At 43.6% G+C, this 26,993-nt stretch overlaps 1 protein-coding gene across 5 annotated transcripts in view; it reads left to right on the top strand.

Annotated features, from left to right (window-relative positions):
- Positions 1-26,993, top strand: part of PDE1C (phosphodiesterase 1C) — a 1,569,255-nt gene that overhangs the window by 502,871 nt on the left and 1,039,391 nt on the right. The gene's annotated exons all lie outside the window — the stretch shown is intronic.

Raw genomic sequence — 26,993 nt, forward strand, 5'->3', positions numbered from 1 at the left:
ACCTCCTCTCTCCAGCCACGTCCTTAATGTGTTTGTATAAGTTACTCCTTGATATGGAGAGAGAGGGGAGCCATGGCCTTCCTTGCTGGGTGCTTCTTGCACAGGATCCATAGGGGGATCAGCGTAGCATGAATCATTTTTTGACCTGTAAAAGGGGGCTCTTGGTGTTGCCTATCTTACCACTTGGTACATGCTGTATAATGCATATATTGATTAACATAATGAACCGAGTCATCACACTCAGCTATGAATTTCTTTATGTGTCCTAAATAGAGCACACTACAGCCCCACATCAGGGCCACTGCTGTACTCTTTACCTGTATAAGTGAGCTTTTAAAAATTGCTACATTTGGATAAGTTTTTGGAGGAGAAGTCCATTAACTGCTATTAATCAAGTTGACTTAGAAAATAGCCACTGCTATTACTAGCATCAGTAGCATGGGATCTACTTAGTGTTTGGATACTTGCCAGGTACTTGTAGCCTGGATCAACCACTGTCAGAAACAGGATGCTGGGCTTGATGGACTTTTGGTCTGACCCAGTATGGCAATTTCTTATGTTCTTTTGCCTCTCTCCTAGAAATTGAACTGAGCTGGGGGTGGCAACCTGTTCCTATTTTCCTGCAGAAATAGAGAAGAACAGTGATCAGTTCTGGCCACCCAAGGAATGCATAGCAGAGCTGAATGTTTGGACCTGCTTACCTAGAGACAGTATAGCTACATGAGCCAGACTAGGATGTTATGTGTTCTGACAATTGAGAAGGCAGGTGCTCCAGACACTGAGCCTGGTTCTCCAGTCAGGCCAGCAGCTGATAGAGGAAGAAGCTGAGGATGATAGGAGTCTCCCTCAGCCAGCAAAGGCTGGAAAGTCTGCGTCTCGGCATCCCTGCTACCCTGGTCCAAAAGGGGAGGAGGCCCTACTTGGAGGGGGGAGGGTGCTGTGGCCCGAGGTGTGCCTCTGCGAGGAGTTGGACACCACTGCTGGTGCCTCTCCTGCTAGTGGCTGGGGTGGGGGAGGAGCAGCCTGCTCCTCCCCAGTGGTGGCATCTCCATCAGCAGGGGCTGGGGCTGAGTTGTCATTGGCAGTCTCCTCCATGACTACTTCCTTTTCTACTTCTTGCTCCTCCTCCTCCTCCTTTTCTATTTCCTCCGGCAACGTGTTGTCATCTGTTTAGAGAACAACAAAAGTGTGTCATTTGCTATCATTCTGCTAGTGGTATTGCTCTAGTTGGGAAGGTGCAGGTAGGGTTGCCAACTTTACTATGGAGCAGGACTGGACACTTGAGGGCCAGGAGGGGAGCGGCCGGCCACAGCTGCTCCCCCCTCCCTTTGTCCCCTTTCAAATCGAGGATTGATTTTTTTCCTAGGCAGATTCTGCCTACTTGTCTTTGGGGCTTGGGTTTGACTCTCCTCTTCTTCTGCGACTCCCAGGAGGACAGCGGGAAGCAGCAACAAGTGCGGCACAGTTATGGGAGAGGAAAAGGAGGAGGAAAGTCAAACTGAACCCCAAAAACAGGCAGGAGTGCTGCCAGGCTGCCCCCACTGATTGGCCCCTGGCCTTGCCTGGCTGGGTTTTACAGTGTAACCGGACACCGTACAAACAGCTGCAAAACTGAGCTGTCCAGTCAAAAACTGGGCAGTTGCTCACCTTAGGTGCAGGGCAAAGGAAAAGCTAATAGGAAATAGGCTATGACTTCCTATATGTGATGCCTAACCCAGTATGGTAAATGTCCAAAGATGTAACCGATAGTTACATCTTTGGACATTCAGATTACCTATTTCAGCTGGCTGTTGTTTGATGCTGCCTTGCATGTTCAATGGGCTTTGTGTTAGACTCTGTGACAGGTTTTGAACTGATGGGTAGTGGTCTAAATAGCAAGGCATCTAGGGCCATCAGGCTGTATATACCAGTTGTGTTGAATCGGGCCCATATCATTTGCATGCTCAGAAATGTTTGACTGTTTGTGAAGACCCCGAAGGTTCCCGAGCTAGTCCAGGGGTACCTTTCAATGAACACCTCCTGACAGCGCTGCCTGTGACTCTTGATGTGTATGCGTGTGTGTGTGTGTGAATTAGAGATGAGCTTTGCTTTTTCGTATTGGGACGTATTTCAGTTCGGGCGCTTCGTCGAAAATTTCGTTTTCGGCGGATCGTTTTTTGTCAGCACGGATCGGGAAAACGAATCGGGAAAAAAAAAAACGAATCGGAAAAAAACGACCCCAACCCTTCAATTTTACTTTCTTACAACCGCCCCACCATCCGATCCCTCCCCAAGACTTACTAAAAGCCCTGGTGGTCCAGCGGGGTCCCGCAAGCGATCTCTCCATCCAGGCCGTCGGGCCTGCTACGAATCAAAATGGTGCCAATGGCCCTTTGCCCTTACGATGTCACAGGAGCTACCGGTGCCATTGGTCGGCCCCTGTCACATGGTAGGAGCAATGGACAGCCGGCACCATCTTGTGCTCCTACCAATGGCACTGGTAGCCCCTGTGACATCATAAGGGCAAAGGGCTATCGGCGCCATTTTGATTCATAGCAGGCCCGACAGCCTGATGGCCCAGAGGGAGAGATCGCTCGCGGGACCCCGCTGGACCACCAGGGCTTTTAGTAAGTGTTGGGGAGGGATCGGGATGGTGGGGGGGGGGGGGGGGAGGGTGTAAGAACGTAAAATTGAAGAGTTGGGGTGTTTTGTTTTATTTATTTATTTATTTATTTACAGTTTTTTTAAAATAAATGTGCCCCTCCCCCCGCACTAACCCAAAAAACGAATTTTCCCTGAAGTTCGGGGAAAATCCATTTTGTGGTTCAGTTTCCCCGAACCACTACGAATTAGGCAATTTCAACGAAATTGCCTAATTCGTGATAAACGAATGCACATCTCTAGTGTGAATGAGGATTTTGGTAAGCTGAAAGCAGAAGCAGGGTCATGCAGAACAGTAGGCCCATCTGCATGTGTGTTGCATTCGTGCCTGTTCTTGCCCTCGCTCCACCCTCTCTACCTTGGTGGTGACTCCCTTCGGGTCTGACGGACAGATGCCATGGCTTCTCCTCGCTGCTTCTCCTGGGAATCCCTAGGCTGGCCTGACGCTGTGGATCCACCATGTTCCTGATAATGTAAGGGCGCATGCATGCGCGCGCTCCAGACTTTGTACCAGCAAGGGCGTGACCCTCAGGGGCATTCCCCCGTAGTGATGTCATCCGCTTCCAACTTAAAAGGTCTTTGCTTGCAACTATGAATCGAGTTAGCAAGGGAATGGGAAGAAGAACATCTCTCTCTGCTGCTCTGCCTCCACAAACTTACCTAGGGGTACCCGCTCCTCGGGGGCCTCGCTCTCTCTTCTTAATTTCAGATTGCTAAGGCGGGATCCGGTACTCCCTCCTCGAGAGCCTACATCCCTGAATGCTCAGAAAACTCCTTACTGCCTGGAAGCGATCGCAGATGTGAACACTGTGAGTTCTATTACAGATAGGAACCGGTACTCGCTCCACGAGGGCCTATGTTCCTAATCTCTAAAGACTCTCTTCTGTCTAAGACGTTATCGCAGGTACGGAGATCGTGAGTTATATTTGCAGATTGCAGATAGGAACTGGTACTCTCTCCATGAAGGCCCATGTTCCTAAAACCCTTCAAAAACTATCTTCTGTTTCAGAAGCTATTGCCTACCTATATCCTGTGAATTACTATTACAGATTGCAGATAGGAACCGGTACTCGCTCCACGAGGGCCTATGTTCCTAAAACCCTCCAAAGACTCTCTTCTATTCCAGAAGCCATCTCATACACAGATATTGTGTGTTCTTATTCCAGACTGCATAAAAGAACCAGTACTCGCCTACGGCTCCTGTTCCTGAATATACTGAAGACTCTCTGTTGCATAGAAGCCATTACAGATATCTACAATTGTGAGTGTATCATCTACTATGGTTATGTATCCAGCATACCCTGTCTACTCACTATCTACAGTCTCTCTCTACAGCTCAGCAATCCAGAGATCATAATTCCAGTATCTGAAGGACTTCAGCCCTGCCGTGCTCATCAGCTCACTACTGCCACTTCAGGTGGTTCTACTTTCTGTCTAATAAAGAACTATCTGTGTTTGTCTCCATACTCCAGCCTAGCCGGTGGTCCCTCTCAGGATATCCTCCTGGGCCTGCTGTCATCTGCCATCGGCCCAAGGATCAACCAATTTACATTAAGTGTTTGTTCCTTACACTATTACACTATATAACAGATTGCCATTCTGTGGGGATCCAACCCACAACAGATTACTAACTCCATCTACGGAGTTCATCGGACTGCTGACTACTCTCCTCGGGGGAGCAGATTCCATTACAGATTGCTGCTACTCCTCTCTGGAGGAACAGATCTACATCAGGTTGCTAACTCCTCCCCTCTGGGGAAGCAGATCCATAACAGATTGCTACTCCTCCCCTCAGGAGGAGCTAATCAATATTAGATTGCTAGCTCCACCCCTCTGGGGGAGCAGATCCACAACAGTTTGCTAACTCCTTAGCAGATATACAACAGTGTGCTGATAGAAACAGGACCTATACAGATCGTGTGAATATGGCTAGAGAGGAACTTACCTCCAGCTCCAGCCCACTGAGCATGCAGCCGGTCCAACCATCTCCTCGTGTAGGCGCAGCCACCAGACCTTCTTCTTGAGATCCTCCTTCTATAGGAAGGAAAAGGATGGAAATGTTGAGTGTGCACTATAAATGTAACAGGGACTTCCATAATGGTAGGTCATCAAGTATACTACTGATGGCTGAAGTTGGTAGCATGGTTCTTTGAACTCAATTACTTTACATAGAAATGATGCGATGGCACCTGCACAGGCAGCATGCACGAAGGGCCCTAATGCCATAGGTCACTATTAAGATTTATTTATTTATTTATTTATTTATTTATTTAACACTTTTCTATACCGACCTTCATGGTAGAGACCATATCAGATCGGTTTACATCGAATTGGGGAACTGAACCAAGAACAGTAACCAAAACAATAGGTTGAGCATGAAAAAACAAAGTTACATTTAACAGGGAAATTAAACTTGGAAGCATAGGCTGCTGGAAGGAAGGAAAGGCTTGAGATAACGGAGGAATTATTAGTATAAACAAAGCAGAGTCAGGGGGCTCTTATATAGCTGTGCAGTGCAGGGAGCAAGAATATCCATTTACATAGAGGGGACAGCTTTGTGGAGTATGAAGAACCATGCAACAGGCCCTAATATAGCACCTGAATAAATATGTTTGCTTTGTAATATATGTTACATTAGACAGGCAAACATATTTACTCAGGTGCTATATTTTAGACAATTCTGGTGCCTACCTCCCCACATGCACCACTTACCCCATATGGGTAGGAGACTCCTCTATTAAAAGCTGTCTGTAGCTCTTCCCAAGCCTGCCTGTTTCTCCACAGGTTGCGCCTCTCACCAGCACATGGGTAAAGCCTGTTTTCATTGGCTACCACCAGGGATGCCAAGTGGGCGACTTCCTTGGTGGTAAAATTGGGCTGTCATGCTGGTGGAAGCATCTTGTGTTGCAGGACATCTGGGAAGAATAGGAAATTCTACCCTCATGGAAATATACGTGCGTGACTGTGTGCATGTATGTGCGCATACATATGCACATAAGAAATGCCATACTGGGTCAGACCAAGGGTCCATCAAGCCCAGTATCCCATCTCCAATAGTGGCCAATCCAAGTCACAAATACCTGGCAAGGACCCAAACATTAGATCTATCATAAGCTCCCATTGCTTATTAATTACCATAATAGCAGTTTATAGATTTATCCTCTAGGAACTTATCCAAACCATTTTTAAACCCAGTTACACTAACTGCTGTAAATGTTTTTCTAAATTGTATTTGTATTTTAGCTAATTCTTTTTCTTTGTATGTTGATCAGACTAAGGAATATTTTTCTTGTTTGACAAATTCTGTTGCCTTTCTCCAAGTAAGCTGGTAAGTGCTCACTCATTCCTTCTTTTCATCAAAACGACTATCCAAGCTTAAGGATGGAGATCAATTTTGGCCCTTCACTTTCATACTTCAGTACTTTGAGTCATTTGATCTGTTGATGCTTGGAGGCCTATAAAGAGCAGCTCCATATGTATAATCTATTTCTATAAGGCCCATATAGCCTTCAGCTCTTGGAATGTAGAAATCTCAGCAGACGCTGATTTTTGTACATTACTTGGTGGGCAAGAAGGAATTGTCTTGTTCTTACATCTTGCGGACCAGTTTACAATTCTAAAATTATAGGACAGTGAAGGGACTACAAAATGATTTGATAGTTTGTATCTTATTCTTTGCTATAAAAGTGCTTAAGATCAGCTTCAGTCTCCTCTAGTATTTATTGAAAGAAAAATATCAGCAATGACTTATGCTGAATTACTGCACCTTCTTTCTCATGTAGATTATATAAACAAGCATTTTATTTATTTTTATTTATTTAAAACTTTTTTATACCGACATTCATTTTCATATCACATTGGTTTACAATTAACAGGGTAAAATAAAACAAGATTTAGAAGGGGAAAATAAAAAGTTACATGTAACAGGGAGATGAAGGAACAAGTTGGGCGGAGTAGAGGAAAAAGCAGGGTCCAGTGGACTTAAGGAATGCAGTTAAATAAGAGATTGGAGTACGCGAAACTATGTACAATTGAGTATAACCAATATAAATAGCTTAGGTTTCTAGATTCTTTGGTAGGGGAGGTGGATAAAAAGAGGCCTGTTGGGAGAGAGTGGGGTGGGAGCGTTCATTATGTATAGGCCAACTTGAATAGCCAAGTTTTCAGTTGTTTTTTTTTTAAGGTTCTTTTGCAATGTTCTTGGTGAAGTTCGGGTGGCATAGAGTTCCGTAGAGTTGGTCCTGCTATGGAAAATGTGCGCTGCTTGATGGAGATGTGATGGGTGAGTTTGTGGGAGGGTGCAAACAGGGATCCTTTATAGGCAGCTCTGGTGGGTCTGTTGGATATGTGGTAGAGCAGGGAGTCATTAAGCCAATGCATATTCTGATTGTGTAGTGTTTTATGGATAGTTGTGAGGGTTTTGTGGAGTATTCTGGAGGGTATAGGGAGCCAATGTAGATCTCTGAGGATTGGCGAAATGTAATCACTTCTGCAGGAATTAGTGAGGATTCTAGCGGCTGCATTTTGCAGCATTTGGAGAGATTTGATGGAAATTGCAGGGAGGCCTAAGAGAAGAGTGTTGCAGTAGTCAATTTTGCAAAATAAGGTGGCTTGGAGGACGGTTCGGAAATCATTGTGATGGAGGAGGGGTCTTAGCTTTTTAAGGACCTGCAATTTGTAGAAGCAATCTTTAGTGGTGTTATTGATAAATTTTTTAAAGTTCAGATGGCTGTCAAGAATGACCCCTATATCTCTGATGTGCTATAGAAAAGGGGAGGGTTGATCAGAGTGGAGGGGGTTATGGTAGCTGGGGGAGATGAGAAGTAGCTCTGTTTTTGTGGTGTTTAGGGCGAGGTTAAGGTTAGTTAGGAGGCGGTTGATGGAGGAAAGGCAGCTGTCCCAGGTGTTGAGGGCTTTTGGAAGGGTTTCCGTGATAGGGATGAGTATTTAGACGTCATCAGCATAGATATAGTGTGTTAGACCGAGGTCAGCAAGGAGTTGGCAAAGGGGTAGTAAGTAGATATTGAAGAGAGTGGGTGAGAGGGAGGAACCTTGGGGCATCCCTCGGGTTAGGTTAACGGGGTTAGATTCTTGGCTGCCAGTTTTGACCTTATAGTGCCTGTTACTAAGGAAGGATTTAAACCAGCTGAGGGCCATTCCGGAAAAGCCTATTTCAGCAAGGCGCTCAATTAGTATGATGTGGTTGACCATGTCAAATGCGGCAGAGATGTCTAGCATGGCGAGGATGTAGGACTGGCCTTTGTTGAGACCCCTGAGTAGGGTGTCTGAGAGGGATATTAGGAGGGTTTCAGTACTGAAGAATTTACGGAAGCCGTATTGTGAAGTGAATAGAGTGTTGTTTTTCTAAGTTATCAATGAGTTGTAGGTTGATCATCCTTTCTGTAAGTTTAGCAAGGAATGGGAGGTTGGAGATAGGTTGGAAGTTTGAAGGGTCGGATGGGTCTAAGTTAGGTTTCTTTAAGATAGGTTTGAGAATGGCTTGTTTCCAGGTGGTGGGAACTTGTCCGAGGGACAGAGAGCAGTTAATGATTTCTGATAATGGATTGGCGATGGTGTCTGGGATGGTGAGAAGAGATTTTGTCGGGATGGTGTCATCCGGATGTGAGGAAGGTTTCATTTTCTTTAGGAGTGTTTCTATTTCTGGGGCGGATGTAGGTGCGAAAGAGTTGAATGAGTTGCTCGTGTTTTTTTGGGTGGGGTGGAGTAGGGAGGTGGAAGGTGGGAATTGTGACATAAGCTTGTCCACTTTGTTGTGGAAGAAGCGTGCTAGTTCATTACATCTGGTTTTAGGATCGTTCTCTGCGATAGGAGGTAAAGTAGTTTTAGTGAGGTTCGAGACATAAGCGAAGAGTGCTTTGGCATTAAATTGGTAGTTGTGGATTTTTTGGGCGTAGTAGTCTTTTTTTTTGGTTTTAAGGATTGTGGTTCTGTAGGAGTGGAGAGTGTGTTTATAAGCAGCTAGTAGGGTGGGTGAAGGATCCTTGCGCCATTTCTTTTCTTTGGTCCTTAATTCATGCTTGAGTGCCTTTAGTTCAGCCGTGTACTGTGTTTTTTTTGTGTTATTTGGGTTTAGGTCTTTAGATATGAGGGGGAAGATATTGTTTGCAATGTTATTGGTTATCTTGTTCCATGAGTTATGAGTAACCTCCACGTTGTTGCTGCCGTGGAAGACCACGACCTCGGCCCCCTACCTTGCCCGTGGTGTTCCTCCACCACGGGAGCCCCGGGGGAGGGCTCTGACTCGGGCCGTCGCGTCAATGCGGCCCTCAGTGCTGCTCTCTGCAGGGGGAGCTGTCCTGATCTCCCCTCGCGGCGTCCAGCGGCATCTCTCCTCCGCGGGGGAAATCAAAGATGGCCGCCGGCTTCCTTAGGCATGAGGCCGCACCTCCTTTACTGATTTAAAGGGAACCTGTTCTTGATCAGCTTGAGCAGGGGAAGTATAAAGGGAAGCTTCCTCTGCTCATTCAGAGACTTGGCAACGTCCTCCAGCGCTGTCTAGTCTGCTTGCTTCGGTGAGTTCCTTGAGCTTTGGATCTTGTTCCTGTTTCGTCTTGGTGTTCTTGGTTCCTGACTTCAGATTGACAAGCGGTGATTCTCTGGTGTGTGACTTCGGACTGGCAAGTGGTGATCCCTCGGTGTGTGACCTCGGACTGGTGAGCGACGACCCTCTGGCACTTGACCTAGGACTCCTTCTAGACTACTGTCTCCAAGGGCCCGCCTAAGTCCCAGCGGTCCGGGTCCTTATGGGCTTCTCCCGGGGGGACCACGGGCTTCCAGGGCGAAGCTCCAGTCAGCCCTTGCACCGATACCTTGACCTCTCAAAGGTCCTCCTAAGTCCCAGCAGTCTGGTCCCTACGGGATCCTCCTGGGGGTATCACAGACTTCAAGTGGTGAAGACACAGCTCCTCTTCTTGTCTCTTCATCCGCCTCCGCAGTCGCCCCAGTCTCCAGTGCCGAGGGTCAGCTGGTCCAGTCGTCTGCTCTGCCTCGCCACCCGACGAGAGAACCTACGGATCATCCGAAAGGTATACCATCCTCCCATCGGCCAAGGGTTCACAAGCCTGAGCATAACACACATTGGTGAGGTCTAGGTTGTTAGAGAGGGCAAGGGTTAGCTCCTCCTTAGTGCAGGGTTTTCTGTATTGTATGGTGTTATTTTGTTTTTGGTTGGGGGTCTGTGATTTGTTTAGGGAGAGCTTGGGTGCACCTGTATGTGTGTAAAGACGTGTGCGATCGCCCACATCCATGAGCACATGTTGCAAAATGCCCCTTTTTGTGCGAGCATGCCCATGTATGTGTGTTCATGGATGCAGTTGTGCATAATTTAATGTTACCAGCTTTGCGCATGCTTTTTGATTTTAAGTTTCAGTTTTTAGTTTGCCAGGATCTGTGAAATGTTGGAATTAGAAAGAATGAACCATTGGAAGCTTTCACAACCAATTGCATGAGCTCATTGAATGTATTCCTACAGTAGGACTGACTGCTTTGCAGAGCAGCACTGGCACTCTGGATAGATGCATAGTCTCAGTGAAATATCTTTATAACTGCAATTGCATTGCACATTATCTTTAAAAGAGTTTGCATTAGCTCTTCTAATATTAATTAGTCCACCCAACCATCCAGTACCTTCTAGTGACTTGTATTAATTAAAATGCATACACCCCTCTCTTTGTGTCTATTATTCTTGATGAACAGTGGCACACACAACAGCTGTATCATTTACTTTTTATTAGCAGAGATAAATAATATACCATATCTTAGGCTAGAAGCAGGTTACCTATTGCTGTTACAGCTTTTTTCTTCATGCGTAATCTACATCTAACCATTTTGTTGTAAAGAAAATAATACATCAATATCAAAATGATGCATGAACTGAATTACGGGAATTTTTTTTTTTTTTTTGCGGTGATACTACATACATTCAACAGGGCCTGTGCAAGAAATTTTACATGGATTTTAAGGCCTTCTTGTGCACACTAAAAATAACATGATGTGCAATAAGGCCTTAACATATAGCTTAAAGTGGTCTGGATGTTAATATGGGCATGCCTGAATTAGCATGTAAATGAAGGAATATCCTATATAAATGAGGCTTTAGCTTGTGTAAGGTAATTAGCAAGTATTTGCTAACAATCCAACATTTAACTCCTACATTGGGCCAGATGATGACTTGCTAATGTGAGCTCAGCTAACTGAAAACAGAAGGGTTGAAAAATGAAAGCCATGGAGGAGAGATGGCCCTATACAAGGATACCTATAGGTCCTTGCAGATGAATACATTTGACCACACTTCTCTTTGGCAAACAAAACACAGCCAACAACAAACACTTTTTTTTAACAGAAATTCTTACATGCATGCACATATGTTCACACCAGAAATATATCTTCTCAAACAGTTGCACATCACAGAGTCTCTTCAAGCATTGCACCATACCTCACAATGTACACGTCACAGAGATTTCATAGCCACGTGTAACCCAGGCAATGTCTAAGGTAGTGGCATGATTGTCATGATCTCTATCATTGCTGTGGTTAGTCCACATGCATTCAGATGCTTGGGCAGTTTTTTGGGGAGGGCCATAAACCCAGGCACAGGTCCAACCCCTGGTTAGTCACAAATGAAGGACCAGAAGTTCCCTTAAGCCCTTCCCCTATATAAAAAGAAAGATTTCACAGTTTACCATCAGCACAGGAGAGATATGAAAATACCCTCTCCCTCCCACCAGCCCTCTCCATAGTCCCCCTTCCTTTCCTCATCTCAAAAATAGTGGGTATCCCCGCTTTGCCTCATTCTACCTCCTAGAACCCCCCAAAATTACGTTTATGGGAAATGGCAGGAGGATTCACTCTTACCTGCTGCCGGCTCAGAGCGCAATATTCAATGCCCCTTCCATGAATAAAATGTATTTTACACATGTATGCAGACACTTTAAATATTGTCCAACCTGTTGGTGGGTAAAATGGGTCTGTTATTTCACTGATCCTAGCAAAAACATTAAGAAAACTGATACCTGAATCAAAAAGCACGAAACTATTTTTTTTTCCACATGTATGCATATTCAAATGATAAGACACAATATTTTTATCAAAAAAGGAAAACAATTGGATCGATGTTAACTTTTTGAACATCCTAATACCCATAAAAAGCACCCATTTCAGTTTCCTTGAGCTTGCTCTTCTTTATGCCATCTTATGTCCTTGCTCCTTACTGCATGTTGGGAAAGCTTTAAGGTGAATTTTCAAAGCAATACACATGCCAAAACTGAGAGATGCACGTGCCTCTAGCACATGTGCGCCTGATTTTAAAGACCTGTCACATACATGCACAAGTATCGATGTACACGTATGTTGCATTGGGGGATAAAGGGGCAGAATAAGGTGTGGGCATGGGCATTCTAGGGTGTGGCCAAGAGATATGTGCAATGCATACATAGCTGTATGCCTGGGCACACATCCAGGTATATTTCAGTGTAAAGTTACTTTTGCTATGGATGAGGTGTAAGTCTGAATAAAACTATTTCTAGAAATAGATAAAAGCATTGGAGAACTAAAACTTTAGCATATTTTATTGGGACGGTAAATAAATATATCAGCTATTTATTTTGTTTTTTAAATTTGTATCCAGCTCGGTCATACATTCTCGACGGCTAATAACAATATATAAATAAAGCCATATCAAAAGTTAAAACAAATTAACATATAAAAAACTCAATGGAGACATAACAGAATAAGATCTTGTAACCTAGGTCAGTATAATAAAGTTAAGATGGAAAAATGCAGCAGCCTAGGAACTGCTTTATCAGACAGCCGTAACAGGTCATTTGTTCATGTGAAGTGATACAGTGTTTAAGCAAATAATGCCTGAAGGACTTACAGTACCCTAGTTAGTCATTAAATGCCTGGGTAAACAAATAAGCTTTTAATTGCTTCCTACAATGAAGTAGAGGAGCTCCTCCGGAACAGAGTTCCAGAGGAGAGAGAACTTCTCCCCAAATATGTATTTGTGCGATTCTGCCAAGCATATTGACTTGATAGAGGTTAAATCCAGATTCCGAAAAGATGACCGAAACATCAAGGAGCTAATCCATTGATAGCTGCTACCTTTGGGCCCTGATTACTAAGCATTTTTTCCATAGATGCAAAATGGGGGAAAACCTTTAATAAACAGACCCCTTTGTTTCATTCTCTTTGCTTCATTGGTGGTTTTGGTGTTCACCATCCTATGGGGGTCATTTATCAAAGTGCTTCATGCCGTTTTCGCATGCAAAAAACATCTTTAACGCATGTGAAAATGCCATTAATGCATGCAAAAGCACCATAACATTTGGTGTGATGCAAATGAGAAAAAGGGGAGGATATTTTGGCTAAGTGGGCTCATAATTTTGGAGGAAGAGAGAGAGAGACTAGCCATAGTGCCCTCACACTAGATTGTTATTTATATCTCTATGGGAGGCCCACCCAGTAACTCGAGGTGAGGTTTAGGTATTAGTGTAGGGGTTAGGGGCCACTTTGACATTCAAAGTGAGACGTACGAACAGAACAGTGCTCTCTTGTGAAGATTTGATGACCTTTGGAGTGAGGAAACTCACCCAAAGATGAGATTTGTGCAATGTTCTCTCAACCTAGCTTGATGGACTCTCTACCTGGGTAACATCAAGTTAGGTTGAGAGAACATTGCACAAATCTCATCTTTGGGTGAGTTTCCTCACTCCGAAGGTCATCAAATCTTCACAAGAGAGCACTGTTCTGTTCGTACGTCTCATTTTGAATGTCAAAGTGGCCCCTAATCCCTACACTAATACCTAAACCTCACCTCAAGTGACTAGGTGGGCCTCCCATAGAGATATAAATACCAATCTAGTGTGAGGTTATTATGGTTAATCTCTCTCTCTCTCTCTCTCTCTCTCTCATGGTCCCCCAGTGGTTGTATGTAAGAAATACAGCAATTCTGGCACTTATCACAAAGCATGAAAAAGTTATCTCAATTTGCACTAAGATAGCACTTCACATAAGTACTAGAACAAATTGTTTTCCTATCACATGTGATATTTAGTGCATTTTGATAAATCCAGGCCTATGTTGTGTGCATTTGTTGTTAGTATGGCTTTTATTTGTTTCCTTTTAGGGCAGGGGTGGGCAAGTCCGTTCCTCGAGGGCTGCAAACCAGTCGGGTTTTCAGGATACCCCTAATGAATATGCATGAAATAGATTTGCATACAACTGAGGCAGTGTGTATGCAGGTCTCTCTCATGCATATTCATTAAGGATATCTTGAAAACCCGACTGGTTTGCAGCCCTCGAGGACCGGAATTGCCCACCCCTGTTTTAGGGGGTCCTTATTTTCACAATTGCAGCTTTTTCATAAATATTTCTGAACTTTTTTGCACTTTACCTGCTGTCTATTTTTTTTTGTTCTGCGGTGTGGAGGGACCCACATTATTTTGTAATTTTTTTAATTCATTAAGAGGTGAATATTAAAAGCCCAGCACACACATCAATTGGGGGTTGTGCGCAGAGGTCAGGTTGGTGCGCCGACCAAATTTTAAAACCTGCCCAGATAGGCGCCTATCTCTTGCTGCATGCACATATCAAAAAAGGGATGGGGAGTAGGTGTGGTCTGGGTTGGGTGTGGCCATTTCATGGCATGGCCAAGAGATGTGCACGTAAATACTTACATGTCTGGATGCGAGCCTAGGTCCAGTGATGCCTAAATTTACTTCTGCTAGGGATGAGGTGAAAGTTAAAAAATAAACAGAGCCATTTCTCAGAGATTTAAAGAGTCTGGGGTAACTGGGGGGGAGTGCAGACTAGGGATATGCATTTGGTTGCAACAAAATACAAAATAAAGATGATATTTCCTATTTCACTGCAGTTCAGGGGCCTGATGAACCGATAGGAAAACCCATGAAATTTCATGTGGTTTTCTTATCGTTTCTTTGGGGGGGGGGGGGGGGGAGAGAAAGGGCATATAAAAAAAACAAAATACCCAAACTCACCTCAACCCTTCAAATTCAATTAAATACAACCCCCCCAAAAAAAACTTGCCGAAAGTCCCTGGTGGTCCAGCGGGGGTCCCGGGAGCGATCTCCCCCCTCTCGGGCCATCGGCTGCCACTAATCAAAATGGCATCGGTGGCCCCTTGCCCTTACTATGTGACAGGGGCTATCGGTGCCATTGGCTGGCCCCTGTCACATGGTAGGAGCAATGGACGGCCGGTGCCATCTTAAAAAATGGCGCGGGGTTTCCGAAAAAAATCTGCCTGAACTGCAGGTAAACGAAATTTCCCGCAGCAGACTGATAACGAAGGCCGAACCGAAAGGTTCAGCCGAAGCTCATCTCTAGTGCAGACTATCACACCAGGGGAGTTTGGAGGACCTAGCTGTTAACTGGTGGATGAACTGGTAAAACTGTCAATGGTGTGGATGCGTGCCCCTTTTAAAATTCCCTGACTCACATGGTAGAAGCGGGATTTATGTGTATAGGTACATGCCCACTTACAACTGGGCACACTTATGCATGCGATCAGGCTATTTTATAACAATCACGCACATACCCGCATAAGTTATCAAGTGACCGCGTATCTGGGCGCGCGCCAATGCACATGCACCAAAGAGTGCCTGCGCCAGTTTGAAAGTTACCGTCTAATTTATTGATTTCTTCTATTAGCAGAATGTTAACAGCCATGCCAGATTTTTGTGTAGCAAGTTTAGTGCTTGTGAAATTGGCAGACTGATACAATTCTTTCCCTCTTTTGGACTTGCAGACTCATGTAGTTCTTATGGCATCACCTATTTTGAGTAGTTGGTTCATTGCTTTATCCTAAAGAGGGTCCCAAACACAGAGAGCCAAAATAAATTTTAAAAATATTATCATGTAGTACACATAAAAAATGTTTTAAATATTTTCTATTCCCTCCCTACAAAAATGTTCACATTCATTTTAATTCTGCATCCTTGACACATAAGTTTAAAAGAAGATGATGCTAGCTGCCCTTAATAAGTACCATGGTGGCTATAATTATAGTTATGCATGTTTATTATTTCTTGAAAAAATGTTGTTTCTGGGACTCTACACTGAGATTTTATGTTGAGAAAAGAATGAAAATGTTAGGGTTCGTGGGCCCTTGGCCCTAGGTGAGGGTTGGTACCACCTGTGGGGAGGAGCCCCACAGGTCCCCACCATCGGGAGGGGAGGTCAGCTGCGGTAGGAGATTCAGTAGTGTAGAGGAATGGAGCGTCCTGTTTCACAGCCACGTGATCGTAGGTGCAGTAAAGGGAGTACTGTAGGGGATCCTGAGGAGCGGGGTGAGAGACACAGTTCTGGGAGAACCCTCAGAATACTTGCTGAAGTGGAGAGGCAGGAACCTCCAAGAGAGAGAAGCGCTGGGCAGGCCCCGAGGAGCAGGGAGCGCGAGACAGGAACTTCTGGAGGTCCGCAGCAGAGAGTGACCCGAGGTGCGGGGCTGCGCAGTAGAGAGGCTCTGGTATGGTGATGTAGGCCAACCCGCAGAGCGGGGAAGCCCGGGTGAATCTCTGCAGTAGTGACGAAAGCAACCCCGGGGAGCGGGGCTGCACACGATGGAATCTCTGGCAGAGACATGAGAGCACTACCCCAAGGAGAGCGGGGGTGCTGAGAAGAGTCACTAAAACAGAACTGAAGTGCTGCCCCGAGAAGCGGGGAAGCGCAGGCACAGTCTCTGTGTAGATCGTAGGCGCTACCCAAGGAGCGGGGAGGCACAGGTACAGTTTCTGTTGTAGAATGTAGGCAATGCCCTGAGGAGCAGGGAAGCGCAGGTACCATCGTTGTTGTAGAACGTAGGCACTGCCCCGAGGAGCAGGGAAGCGCAGGTACCGTCGTTGTTGTAGAACGTAGGCACTGCCCCGAGGAGCAGGGAAGCGCAGGTACCGTCGTTGTTGTAGAACGTAGGCACTGCCCCGAGGAGCACGGAAACGCGGGTCCAGACTCCAAGCAGAAGGTGGTTCCAAGGGAGCGACCCTGGGGAGCAGGGAGGCCTGTAGGCAGGAGCTCTGGGAGGCGCAGGGCTAGCCCGAGGAGTGGGGGAAGCCAGGAGACAGTCTCACACAAGAGCGCAGCAGGGCCCCCGAGGAGCGGGTACCCAAGCAGAGTCCAGAGGCAGGAAGAACCGATACGGGAACCACGGGTCCGAGAAGTCAGGAGCAGGTATCAGTGGCGAAGGAACTCGTTGCCAAATCAGCTAGCAAGGGGCAAAGACAGTGCTTAAGAATCCCGGCCTGGTGACATCATCAGCCGGGGATGCCCCTGAGGTTCCCGCCCTTGGGTCTTCAAAGGAAAGGCTGGTGGCGCGCACGCACCTAGAAAGGCGTGGGTGGTGGCGTCGGCGTCCCAGATGCCATGAGAAGTCCTGGGAACCCGGAGGAATGCGGCAGGAGCAGCTAGCCTCAGCCGCGAGTAGGCCCAGAAATGAGAGCAGAGCAGTACATGAAGTGATTTGCATCGGTCACAGCCGTCTGCGACTGACGGTCATAATAGAAAATATGATTGTAAAGTATAAAATAGTGGATTACAGATTTGGTTCTTTCTGTATAGCAAGAAACAGGATACATACACCTTTCACTAAGAACTATAGGCAATGTCTAAGAAGCCGACTTTTCAGTCGTTCTTTGCCATCTATTTCAAAGTACTGGCCTAAAGTTTACTTAAATTGGCTTAGCCACCTAAGGATGTCAGGTTGCTTCTACCTGCTACCTATTAGGAAAATACTGTAATTATGGCAGTGTAAGGCAGATTAATATTGAGGAGGGGGCTATAATCGTAACTGCGGTGGTGGCTACTACATTACCATGATAAGAACCTCAAGATATTACAGGGACTGCCGTACTTGGGTACTGTGATTTTTTTAGGCCATTAATTATTCGTGTCTCTTTCCTCTAGCCTTCTGCATCACACTGCATCAAAAGCATGCAATAGCCAAGTAAAACACTGTGCTTTGTGAGTTTAGGACTTTAACATATTTCAGTTCTTGCTGATTATTATAAAATTACAGTACATTCTAAATAGATTTGTGGTGTTCTGAGCCATTTTTATGTCTTTGCTCCCAAATACAGTTTTTTCTTTTATTTAGACTGCTATAATACTATATATATATATATATATATACAGTATACTACAAGATAAGACTGTAGGTTTACTATACTGTCTTCTATTTTTTTATTTGCATTAAGTGAATAGTTATTAAAACTAAGAACATCAAGTGTTAAGATATGTAAGAGCATAGGGTATACTCCTGTGACTCTCAGGGATTTCATTCTGTGCTGCTGATGTATAGTTATCTGGAAATTATTGCCTGTAAAGCATCTTGCTAGAAGTATTGATCTCTATAAGGATACAGTATTTGAATAATGTTAGCAATAGAGGCGCATTCACCCCAGTGAAGAATCTCACTGTTACTGCAAGCATCTGTTCTGCTACAGAAAGCAAGGCAAAGAAATATTCAGAGGTATAAATAAAACTTGCAAATTAAGCTATTAGCACATAGTCACGCATGTGAAGACTAGTACTTAGAAGCAAGAAATAGGTAAATCACTGTGAGCTACTGTTTTTAATTTAAAAAAGAAGTGCTTCTAGTATACTTGGATGTTCATGATCCATTAATTAGGAAATTAGCCTACAATGTCAGTCAATGTCATGGTAGTATTTTCAATTGCAAAGCTAGAACTTTCAGCAAAATCTTTCAAATCATTGATTTGAAATAATAGTAGGATTAGATTCTGCTGTTGACAAGTACAGGGAAATAAGGTCAGTATGAAATGTATTTGTATGCAGTGTTATTTAACTAATTGAAGCAGTGTAAAACTTTATTTTTTATCACCCTAGAACCAACATTTTATACTTGGTACTGTGATAGCCCTTTCAACCTAAGGTGACTAGGGCGTGGCATAGCCAGAAGGAAAAAAGAGATCAGGTTCTTGTGGCCTGGTTTGGCCTCTGTTGGAAACAGGATGCTGGGCTTGATGGACCCTTGGTCTGACCCAGCATGGCAGTTTCTTATGTTCTTTGTTATGTTCTTATGCCTTTGTATAGATTGCTGGTGAGACTTCACCTAAAATATTGAGCCCAGTTCTGGAAGTCATAGTGTTGAAAAAATATAGACTAGAGCCAAAGCAAAGCGAGGCTAACAAAATGGCACAGGGTCGGCATCAAAAGCCGTATCAGATGAGATTTAAGGATCTAAATATCTGTACCCTGGATGAAATGACAGATGAAGGGAGTATGAGGAGAGACATTCAAATGCCTTAAAGGAATAAATAATGTGTAAGAAGCAAACCCCTTTCAGAGGAAAGAAGGCTCTAGAACAAAATGTTATGGTATGAGGTTGGGGGGTGGCAGCGGGGAAGAAGGCTCAGGAGCAGCATCAGGAAATATTTCTTTACCAAGGGTGGTAGATGCATGGAATGGGCTCCTTGTAGGACATGATGGATACAAAAATGGTTTTAAAAAGCATGGAATAAAAACGAAGGATCTCTAGTGACAAAGAAGTGACAGGAAAGCCAGAAATCAATAGTGATCTGTAGAGGTGTGAAAGTAGAAACATTCAGTGGGTTTAATGGTGCTTGTCTGCTGTCATATTCTATTAGGATGAGGACTGGGAGGTTGCATTACTGCAGGTCCCCAGAGGCAGGCAGAGCTCTGGAGTCTCAGCGCGTAGATGAGACGATGGTGCAGGGAAGAGGGATTCAGTTTAGTAAGGGACTGGGCAACATTTTGGAGACAGGGGAGTTTTTTTTTCCCAAAAGGACGGGCTCCACCTTAACCAGAGTGGAACCAGGCTGCTGGCACTAACTTTTAAAAAGGAGTTAGAGCAGCTTTTAAACTAGAATAAGGGGGAAAGCCGACAGTCTCTCAGTAGTGCATGGCTCGTCGGAAGGTATCATCAAAGGATACCAATGAAACAGGAGAGTTAGGGCATCCCAAAAGAGAGGTTCCAATAAAAGCAAAAGTAATCCATGTGCCTATAAGTAAAAGATTCCAAATTATCCCTATCAGATGAAAAGCAGGTTGTTAATACAAACAAAAAACACACTTTGAAATGTCTGTATGCCAATGCCAGAAGTCTAAGAAGTAAGATGGGAGAGTTAGAGTGTATTGCAGTGAATGATGAGATATATTTAATTGGCATCTCAGAGACCTGGTGGAAGGAGGATAACCAATGAGATAACAGGGTATAAATTATATCACAATGATAGGAAGGATCAACTTGCTGGGGGAAGGTGGCACTTTATGACCGGGAGAGCATAGAGTCCAACAAGATAAAGACCATACAAGACACTAAATGCTCAGTAGAATCTATATGGCTAGAAATCCCATGAGTGTTGGGTAGAAGTACAGTGATAGGAGTATACTTTCGTCCACCTGGTCAGAATGATGAGTCAGACGAAAAAATGCTAAGAGAAATCAGGGACGATAACCAATTTGAAGGTGCAGTAATAATGGGAGATTCAATTACCCTAATATTGACTGAGAAAATGTAACATCAAGACATGCTAGAGAGGTAAAGTTCCTGGATAGAATACATGACTGCTTCATGGAGCAATTGGTTCTTGAATCAACAAGAAAAGGAGCTATTTTAGATCTAATACTTAGTGGACTGCAGGATTCGGTGATAGCGATCATCTTGATCAAATCTGAACTAATGACTGGAAGGGGGACAATATGGAAATCTACAGCTCTAATACTAAACTTTCAAAAAAGAAACTTTGATAAAATGAGAAAAAAACTGAAAGGTGCAGCTGCAAAGGTTAAGCGTGCATAAAAGATGAGGACATTAAAATACCATCTTAGAAGCGTTGTCCAGATGTAATCCACGAATTAAGAAAGGTGGAAGGAAAGCCAAACAATTTCTGGCATGGTTAAAAGGTGAGGTGAAAGAGGGTAGTTTAGCTAAAAAAAAAAATCCTTCAAAATTTGGAAGAAGGATCCATCTGAAGAAAATAAAAAAAAGCATAAGTACTGTCAGGTTAAATGTAAAACATTGATAAGACAGACTAAGAAAGAATTTGAAATTTATTTTTTTGTTATGTTATGTTACACTGATCTACCCCTGTTCGATGTAAACCGACCTGATATGGTATTTAACCTTGAAGGTCGGTATAGAAAAATGTTAAATAAATAAATAAATAAATGAAGTTATCCGTAGAGGCAAAAACTTATAATAAAAACTTTTCAAAATGTATCCAGAGCAGGAAAACTGTGAGGGAGTCAGTTGGACCATTAGATGATCAAGGGGATAAAAGGGCTCTTAGGGAAGATAAGGCCAATGGAGAAAGACTAAATTAATTCTTTGCTTTCATGTTTATGAATGAGGATGTTAGGGAGATACTGGATCTGGAGACAGTTTTCAAGGGTGATAATTTGGATGAATTGAACCAAATCATGGCAAACCTGAAAGATATAGTGGACAAGATTGACAAACTACAGAGTAGTAATTCATCTGGACCAGATGGTATGCACCCCAGGGTTCTAAAAGAACTAAAAAATGAAATTTTAGATCTACTAGTAAAAATGTGTAACCTATTATTAAAATCGTCCATTGTGCCTGAAGTCTGGAGGGTGGCCAATGTAACCCTGATATTTAAAAAGGGCTCCAGTGGTGAACTGGGAAACTATAGACCAGTAAGCCTGACTTCAGTGCTGGGAAACATAGTAGACAAAATCACAGAACATAGAAAGACATGGATTTACCCATGGAATCCCCACGTCCATAAGCATTTTTAAAATTTTTATTTTGCAGCCACTTAATCAGCTATATGTTGAATATAACCAGTTAAGTCAAAAGTAATCTGGGAACATATAATCAGATATTTTAGCACTGCTTTTCACATGAGCAGACTTACCAGGTCATTCATCAAACTGCGTTGTGGCCTTATCGCAGGCACCACCTTCATTGCTTGCAAATCTATCTCATGCATATGCATTGTGGATATGCTGAAAACTAGGCCTATTTGTGGCTCTTGAGGACATGGAGTTTGGCACGCCTGCAATAAACTTAAGAAAAGGAAAAGAAAAGAGAAAAATTACTGAATAGAGACCCATGTATTCAGAATCAGATGCACCATGTCTAGATAATGTACCATGCCTGGATAAGATTACGTATTTGGCTGACCTTTTGCTCTTGGCTAAGTAGTAGATCACGGATGTCAAATTAAATATATTCAGACACTTGAGAATATTCACATAATCAAGCTGACATAAATACAGAAACTAATCACAACTGATATAGGCAAGGAGAAAGCCTGAATAATAAGAAGCTTTACAAAAATAGCTAGTACAGGATGAATTACTTTAAATGGTCACCCAGAAAGTTTACATGAATAAGTAATGCTAGCTGAATAATGTAAATGTAAATACATTAAGTAGGATGAAAAACAAAGCAAGAATGTTTTTATTATAAAAGTTTATATGGGAAGATTATACATTTTGAATAGTCAGATAATTGACTTTTTCTCATTCACTTGGAAACAATGGAATGTATTATAGAACTCAATCTATGGTGTCAATATAGATACTTTATTGGATCATTAAATCTCTATCTGGAATATATTCCAGTCATTACCTAACTTTCTTTACCCAAATGAGACTAGAAACTTTTAAAAGCAATTGAAAAGTGAAATATGAACTCTTTTATTTTCTTGGAAGACATTAATCTGATTTGAAACTTGATTCAAGCACATAGAAAATAAAAGGTTAATTCAGATTGTTCAATAGTTTTCTATCATACATGGGAAAAGAATAAATGAAATTGTATCCTTCCATGTCTGTATTACGGTTCTTTTTTTTAATAAAAGGTCTTCTATTAACCATTTGTTATTTATTGCATATCACAAGTCTCTCTGTTTCTTTTACTATTGTTAGCTTTTTTAACACCTAGCTGAGTTAAATAGAACGACTGTATAAACCTCTTAGACGCTATAATCCTCCAGATTTGCCATGCATACTGGGACAAAGACTTATGGGGTAAGTCTGATCAAATACAGCTTGAGCTTAAGGTAAAGGCAGCACATTGGCAAAGAGAAGCAGCATCCGTTGCCAATCCCAGTACATCTTTGGTAAATCTGGGGCAACCTGCAAATATTTACAGCAAGCATGGGATTTTGTAGAGGTTAATGGTGAATTTATGAATATTCGTAGCGTGGCTGCAGGGGGATGCAACCGAAGAACTGATAGTATAAGACTCTCTGATTTTCAGAGCGTAGCTGCAACAAGTGGCAGTTTCAGAAAGGCTGAGGAATCTCTCTGCAACATTAATACAGTAGTTTAAAGGTTAGCATTTCAAGGTGGCTTTCTGATGAAATTGAATTTAAAGTATAGAATGATCATTTCAGACTCTGACACTATCAGATAATAAGAAGGCACTACCCAATGATTTCAGCTTCTTGTGGGATCATATGTTTTAATACAATTTTACAGTGCACCAAAAAAGCATGTAGAAGATTAGTGATTTTAATGAGTAAGTTATAAGTCATTGTTATCAAAACAGTCTCACATAGGCAAGGTATCATTTTTCCAAGCAGGTTAATTAAAAAGAAGAAACTTTAACACTTGTCTTAGCTAGTCAAAATTGACTGACTAAATTAGGATTATTTTCAGCTGAGCCTAGCTGGCTAAATTTTCAGCTGAAAATCATCCCCAATCCAGCCAGCTGTTAGCCAGCTAGACATAGGTGCCCAGGCTATTTTGTGCCAAACTTAGGGCCAGATTCATTAAAATCTTTTCTCCCATTTTGTGTCTATGGGAAAAACTCTTAGGAGTAGATTTTCGAAGGTGCGCACACACATGGACGCGCAGATTTTATTACATGCGTGTGCTGGCGCGTGCATGTTATAAAATCTGTGGGTCGCACACACATGTGCGCCAGATATTATAATCTGCGCGCAGGGCGGGGGAATTTTAGTAAGTTATGTATGGCAATGAAATTAGGCCTTCCCCCATTACCTAAACTCTCTATCTCTCTCCGTCTCTCCCTCTTCCCCTCTTCCCCTCTACTCCCCACCCCATAAACCCTTCCTATCTATCCTATTTTCTTTTGTTTTGCAACTTACTTCGGGCCAGAGCTGAAGTAAGTTGCGCAAGCCAGCCAGCTGCCGGCACATGAGTCATCGGGACAGCATACAATGATGATTCTCAGGATCTTCAAAAGCATTTTGCTGCCTTGGAAGACAGGCTGTCTAAATTGCAGTCAACAATTGATGAAATTTGGGAAGGATTTGAGTCACAGGGTCAAAGGCTAGAAGAGGTAGAACAGCGTGTGTCAAATCAGGAAGATCATGGTGAGCGGGTAGATGGCCACATTCTAGAGCTGAAAAAAGAAAATGTGGCCTTAACCGAGAAGCTAGAAGATCAGGAAAAGAGAAACTACTGCAACAACCTGAGAGTGACTGGACTCCCAGTGGCTCTTAAGGACAGAGATCTTCTTTCATTTTTTGAAAAGTGGCTGCTCGAGGCTCTCGGCCTTGATTCACCAGAGTTCTCTATTGTCTGTGAAAGAGCTCATTGGCTCTGATCTCTTAGAAAAGGATTTGATTGGACCAGACCTGTTATATGTCACATCTTAAATTGGGCTCATAAAGCAAAATTATTGGTGGCATATTGTGCAAAAGGAGAAGTTGAGTATGAAGGGGCCAGAATTCTGCTCTTTAATGATTATTCTGCCCGAGTGGCAACACAGCATAAAGAATTGTCATCATGTGGAGTTGCACAAGAAAGGACTGCGCTTTGCAGTCTTGTATCCTGCAAAACTGTGGTGGTGGAAAGCTAATGTGTCATAAGACTGTTGCTTGTTGGACTGCTCAGCTATCATCTATTGCCTTGCTATTTCAGTAAGCTACATTTTTTTTCTACCGGAATTGGTAATTTTATACTATTGGACTCTGTCATTCGTCCTGATCACATGCTCTCTGTTAGTCTACAGGGTGTGGGACAGTATTGGAAATGAGAGGCGGGGGTCTTTTTTTTCTTTTTGCTGGTTTTTTTTTTTTACACTGCACTGGTATTTATGCAAGTCTTGGTTTGATTTTCTGACATATCACCACCATGGATAATGCAGCTTGATGAATGAAACTTTAACCTCGCTTCATCACCGTTTCAAAAGGAGTCTTCATAAGATGCCCTATTTTGCTGGTTTCCATCAGTATTTGAGTGATCAGAAGGGGGGAATGTCGGGAGTTTATAGCCATTTGATGGCGATCATTGAACTACATTTGGACCAGTTGTACTGACCTACATTTTGTTTTTGGCTATTTACATGCTCATTTTCTTTTCTTTATTTTCTTTCTAACTTTTTGTTTTGTTGTCATGGGAAGGAATAACTGTTACCTAATTCTGGTTTGATTCCTCAGTAAATAGTTCACATACTTTACATGCTTCTATGTACAATAATGATTCAGTTATATGTTTGGGAATTGCAGGGGGTTCACATTGGGTATATCTTCTAGTGGAGGGTTGAAGGTGAAGATGACTGGAAGATGGTGATCCCTTAGAGCTTGAGAGAGACTGGTAGGCTTTGCACTGTTTATAGGTATGGTATGGATGATGTGTGTTTGTGGGGACCTGGGGGCGATTGGGGATTTTCAGAGGGTATGTTGGGGGAGTGTTAGATGGATGCATGGAATCAGGAACGTTATGTTGGGCTACATGGGGAGTCACAGTGGGAGTGGTTCTGTATTGCTGTTAATGTTTAATGTCAACGTGGCCTTGCATTCAGGCTGGGGAATGTGGGGCATAGTCTGCTTTATACATATGTTAGTCTCTTTTGAAGCTGATGGGATATTTGTTACAAGTACATCAAGATTGCCACTTGGAATATAGATAGCATACACTCTGTCTCCAATAAAGAGAACAAAGGTATTGACTTTTTTGAAGCGGGAAAAGGTCAATATAGCTTGTTTGCAGGAAACCACTTATCTGATATGGAACATCTGAAATTGAAAAAAGTTCGTATGGGCATTTGTAGTTTTGTATTATATTCATGTAGACAAAGGGTTGTAGTGACTCTTATTCATAAAGATCTTCCTTTTGTGTTGGAAAAGACAGTTCAAGGCACTGAAGTTAGATACTTATTCTTAGTAGGGTTTTTATATGGGTCAAGATACATTATAGGAAATGTTTATATACCTAATATAAATTCCCATGACTTTTTCAGTGCACTTATCATCATTCTTCTTAACTATCCAGAGTATCTGTTACACCAGTTGGTCGCAGATGGCTGTGACCGCTGTTGCTCACCTCGTGCCTCACTGCACTGACTTTGTTGGGTAGACTTGCGGCCTCTGCCAGCTATCGCCGGCCTGCCTGCTGCTGTTCCTGGGCTTCCCTGGATGGCGTGGACGCTGCCGACCACCATCTTGCCCTTGGAGTTCCTTAGGCGCAAGCGCGCTCTCGAGCCAGTCTTATGCACGTCATGATGGGAACCTCGGGGGCGTCCCCCCTGGATGACATCATTCATCATGGATTCTTAAGCCGGCTGGCCCTGTCTGCCTATGACTTGGCAATGAGTTCCCTCATTGCTGAATCCGCTTCGCTCATTACGGACTTCCCATTCCAGCTCCTGCTTCCTCGGCGTGAGACGTCCCGGGTACCCGCTCCTTGGGGGCCCTTTCCTCATCTCTGGCTATCCACTCCTTGGAGGGCCTTGCGCCTAGGACAGCTGCCTGCCCCGTTCCCCGGGGCTTCCTCTGGAACCATCGCTACTTTTACAGTGAGTACCCTCATTGGTGTACCCCGCTCTGCGGACCATTGCTGTATCATCTCTACTGAGGAACCCTCACCAGTGTATCCCGTTCTGCGGACCATTGCCGTATCATCTCTACAGAGGAATCCTCTTTGGATATACCCTACTTCACAGACCCCGTGGCACCTCTGTGTCTGTGTGACTTTCCTGATACACTCCCCGCTTCGCGAGCAGTGTCGCTCCTTCTCTATAGAGACTCAAGGACTTCTGAGCTGTATCTGATGTCAGCACCCGGTGCTGATGCTCCATGGCTCCACCCCCCGGGGGTCATCCTCTCTAGCTCCTTCTGTCCTTCCAGCTCACTTTCTCTCTGCTCTCTCTTCAGTATTTGCTGTTCTACGCACCCAGCAGCTGAGACCTCGCCTCCCGACGGTGAGGCTCACGGGGCTCCTCCCCGTTGGTGGAACCATCTCTCACCCTTGGCCCAGGGCCCACATACCCACAAATCCTAACAATTTGTTGGTTTTAAGTGGGGATTTCAATATTCTGTTTAATAGTGGAGAGGATCACAGACCATCAAGACCCATTCACTCCAAGACTACTATAAAGGGGTAAATTTGTTACAGAA

This window comes from Rhinatrema bivittatum, chromosome 2 (assembly GCF_901001135.1).
Source record: "Rhinatrema bivittatum chromosome 2, aRhiBiv1.1, whole genome shotgun sequence".
NCBI classification, from domain to species: Eukaryota; Metazoa; Chordata; class Amphibia; order Gymnophiona; family Rhinatrematidae; genus Rhinatrema; species Rhinatrema bivittatum.